A 4996-nucleotide genomic window follows, 5' to 3' on the forward strand; every position below is an offset into this window, starting at 1 on the left:
ACACGTATACCTATGTAACAAACCTGCACGTTCTGCAGAAGTATCCCGTTTTTTTCTTTTTTTCTGAAGAAATAAAGTTAAAAAAGAAAAAAGATCAAAAAGAAGAGTTTGTATTTTCTCGCAGGGTAAAATAAGGAAAACGCCTTAATTTGTTCATCTCATCTTTTTTATGGTTTAAGTTTGTAATTTTGATTATAATACCTGCTTTAAATCCTTAGCAACAATATTATATAATCTGCAAGATAAATATGCTTTTCATAAAAAAGCCTTTGATTGAGTACATTTAGTAATAAGGACTACAATTTATTGAACACTTATTAGGTGCTGGGCTCTATGTCAAGTCTGTTTTATTCATTATCTAATTTAATCTTCTTTTTTTTGATTAAGAACATGGAAACTGAGGCTCAGAGAGGGTCTATTTCATACCTAAATTCCCAGAGTTAGAAAATACCTATTGTTGAGTGATTCTTCCACTAGTTTACCCAAGCACTAAAAGAAACAAAGAAAAGGCCATCCCTCTAAATACTGAGAACGGTTTCGAAAGTGGTACTATTCAAATACTACAGGTATTCTCTACCATTTTTTCAAGGAAAGGATACATTCAATGTCAGAGTTTGTGTTTTTTTTTTCTTGAGGATGGATGTAGCCTAGGGTAGATGTGATATTGTCAGCACTTTTTGAAATACTGTTTGGCTGTTCTCATTCTAAATTTTTAGGGGGAGTCAGAGGCTTGCTGGTTTGGTCTCAGGAGTGGTCTGCACTGTGAAAATGTGTAAGGACACTCCTGCAGGACAGTTCTCCGGGTGACCTTGGAACGACCCGGTTCTCTCCCTTCTCACTTGTAGTTCACAAGAATAACTGTTGAATGTGCTGGGAATGCCACATCCTGCAGTAAGGAGGGGCCAGCTGGGACAGCCTGATCCCTCATAGAAATGAGATGTCTTTCTGTGCTCTAGCTCAGTGAATTATGATGTCCCTGGATACAAAACCTAGAGCAGACTGTTTTCTGGAGGACCTCAGCTATAATGCAAGAGGGGTACTTGTAGGCAAACCTTTATGCACTCTGGGCAGCTTTTCTGAGGCTTGGAGAACTGGTTTTCCCTGAATCCTAGGCTTCTGTTGTCACTCTCATGCCTATCTGTAAGTGATAAACTCACTTCATGTAACTTGTGTGTGGGTGTTCTGTTTCACTGGATTTAGACATGTTAGTAACCAGCACACAGTGAGCCTGTTTCATAAATCCTTGTAGCCTGTGTCTCTGATCAGGTTCAGATCAGTCATAGTAAGCACCACACTTGCATCTCCATCACTGCACCCACCAGCTCCTGTCTATCCCACCAGAGCAGCCCTCATTTGTCCATCTCCAGTAAGCCTGTTAAGAGGAAGCATTGACTGCTTACTGGTATCATTATTTCCTGCCAAGATGCAGTAGAAAAAAATGGGGACAATTATTATTTGCTTGACTCTTTTATCTTTTTGATAGAGACAGGGTTTGTTATCCCTTAGGAAACCAAATATTCCTTCAAGCAGGTCTTGCTGAATAATGCAGAGTTGTTTTTTATTTTAAAACTATCAACTATCTTTTACCTTAAAAACTGTGTATTTTAAAGCAATTTATTCTTAGTTCAAAAATATATCAAAACCAGATATTAGCTCTAAATATGGCCCCTATGATTTTAGTTCCTGCAATACATGATCAACCACTTCCTGCCCTGAAACATGGAGAGATGATCCTAACACATTTTTCCAAAACAGGAGCCTCTCTGCTTTTATTTTTCACCATTCTATCCTTACTGAGTGGTTATAGTTACAAAGAGCTCCAAGAATTATTTTTCAAGTAGCAGAGCTGGGGTTTGAACTTGGGTGTGGCTAACGTCAAATTCCATGTTCTTAACTATTATCCTCTTCTGCCTGTCAGGGTGATGCCTATTTTCTAGGCTGCTTAGATTTTAAATTTTAGAACTAAAAGTGAAAGCTTTTATTCGCTAATAAAAGTAGAAAAAAATTTTTAAACATTATATGGATGTCTACTTTTATAAAATCTTTATGTAAATTTATTATAATATGTGCGTGTGCGCACACACACATACACACACACACACACACATATGTATCTATATTCAAATGTAGAGGTTCTTTCCCACCACCCCCAGAAAAGGAAAAAAATTATATATATGTGCGAGTGTGTATGTGTGTGTGTGTAAGTTAATTGATAAACTCTTTACCTGGCAGAACTTTCAAAAACAACAAAATTTTTTTGTAAAAGAGCAGTTAGAAAGATTTGTTTAATGAATCAGAGATTTGTTCAAAGTTGACAATATCTTTGAAGAATTTTTTTTCTAAGTATCTTTGATGTGAAAGCAAGGGAATCTCAAGATTTGGGTTCTTGCCTGGCTATGCCAGCAACTAGCTGGAAGACTTTAGGTGAATCACTTTACCTTTAAATAGGACAGGAAATTTTTAGAGTTATATTACAATGCTTTGAAGGTAACTTTGATCTCTAGGCATCCACAGATTTGTGAAAATAATTCTCCTTACCCTAAAACATATAAGGAAAGTCTTCTCTTTAAAGAAACCTGTTATGATAGAAGCAAACTGAAATTCATTGACGTAGTGTAACAAAAGAGAGTAGCACATAGAACAACTTTGAAATGGTGAAATGTTAGGGAAGAATGTTTTTTGTGGTTTATGGGTTGAGGTCAGAAACTTCTTAGGGTAGAATATGAGAAGGGAGTGAGTCTTTGAATTGATTTCTAAAGCCAAGTGTCTATGTCAGTGAGGTAAGGTTCTGGACAAACAAATCAGTATTATGTGAATTACAAGATATTCTGTGGTGGCAACGATAAAACCCATGGGTGCCTTTGTTCCCATTTTCACCTATCCTATAGTATTAACATGAATTCTCCAGAGAAACAGAAACAGTAAGATATTATATATTTCTGTATATAAGGAGACTGATTATAGGGAATTGTCTTACCTGATTATGGAGGCTGAGAAGTCCCAAGATTTGCAGTTGGCAAACTGGGGACCCAGGAGAGAGTCCAAAGACAGGAAAAGACTGATGTTTCTGCTTGAAGACAGTCAGGCAGAGAAAGGGAATGATCTCTTACTCTACCTTTTTGTCCATTTGGGCCTTCAACAGACTGGATGAAGCCCACCCACATGGGAAGTGGAGTTGCGGGGGCAATATGCTTTACTCATTTTATGGATTCAAATGTTAATCTCATCCAGAAACACTCTCATAGAGACACCCAGAATGCTTACTTAGATTGTCTGGGGATTTCGTGACCCAGTCAAGTTGACACATAAAATTAACCACCATGTATACCATTTTGTAATTAACTGCACTTTTCTCTGTGACTTCTTGAAGACATAAATTGTGACTTGCTAATAACTAGGATTCTAAAACAGAGCAAAGGACCTGGCCTATATGTACTGTGTGTTTAATGCATGTTTAGAAAAGAGTTAATGAGCACATCAATGGAAGAAATGGGAAACAGTGGTCTGGTATAGATTAGGTTGGGGATAGGTGAGTATGGGAGTTGGGTAGAGGGTGGTTTTCTACCTCATAGCAATTTGATTTTATTATCTTTTAAGAGAGAGAAAACCTTTCACAATGGCTTCATTTACTGTTGCTTATTTGAATAGATGTGACATTCCAAAGCTGATATTTCTTAATAGCTGTGATTAACATATCTAAATACCTCTCCAATGACTTCTGAAGCATTTTTCTTTTGTTTGAAGTTTTATTACAATTTAGACTGGTAGTTTTGAAGAGCCAGGCTGGTAGTTTTATTCTTATTCTTCTTTCTGATTGAAATATCATTGTGTAAATGGATATCCCAGGGATGGGGGTGCCCTCTTCCTCAAGGATGAGAATCTGCTCAATATTCCTATAGTTGAGAAAACGCATTTTGAAATACAATTATAATTAAAAAAAACCTTCTTATGTCCTATTAGAAAAAATCAAAGTCTACTCAGGTCTACTGTTAAGCATAAATTAAGTTTAATTTGCTTGCCCAACATTTTACTCATGCATCCAGCTGAGGGAAACTTCAGATCAGCCCAGACCTTGTCACAAGCGCTCAATTAAAAGTCTGAGTTAATAAAGCTGTCTTAATTGGCCTGACAGAACTAGCAATATGACCTTATCACCCAGCTACACCTCTCTGATCCTGGATTTAAATGCCTGTGAAGGACAGATAGTAACTAGCAAATTTTTGTTTTCTTAAAAACATACCAGATTCGCGGTTATAACATTCAACGCCTCAGCTCACAACTTTATTCACCAATCTAGAGTATGTTCTGGAGCTAGTTAAATTAACTTAGCTTTCAAAATGCTAAGTTTGATAGCTCATTTATCTTTCTGTCTCACAACTCGACATTACAATACAGTGGTGATTGATCTTGAATCTTCCAGGTACCATATAGTATAAAAACTAAGAGAAGATTAATTAAAAGCTGTCTTACCCAGACAGGTTTTTAAATAAGTTTTAGATTTACACTATATATCAGCTGAAGCAGAAAGAGATTCTGAGACCAGGAGCTCTATAACACCAATTGGATTTTTCTTTTATGTAGAATATGTATGCAGTGATCCTGATGACCATTATTATTCTTTCACATGTGTTGAATACCAACATGAGACAGAAAGGCCCTGCGACAAGTGTCCTTGCGTTATCTCTAGTCTAATGCAGCATAAAATACAGTGCACAGAGAGCATGTTGCGCCACCATCCCTACTGATGATTTCTTTGAATTAAGTTTGAGGCCTGGCGTGGTGGCTCACGCCTGTAATCCCAGCACTTTGGCCGAGGCGAGCGGATCACAAGGTCAGCAGATTGAGACCATCCTGGCTAACACAGTGAAACCCCATCTCTACTATTGTTTTTGTAAAAATACAAAAACAAAATTAGCCAGGCATGGTGGCGGGTGCCTGTGGTCTCAGCTACTCGGGAGGCTGACATGGGAGAACAGTGTGAACCAAGGAAACGGAG

This window comes from Hylobates moloch, unplaced genomic scaffold, assembly GCF_009828535.3.
Source record: "Hylobates moloch isolate HMO894 unplaced genomic scaffold, HMol_V3 SCAFFOLD_4, whole genome shotgun sequence".
Taxonomy (NCBI): Eukaryota; Metazoa; Chordata; class Mammalia; order Primates; family Hylobatidae; genus Hylobates; species Hylobates moloch.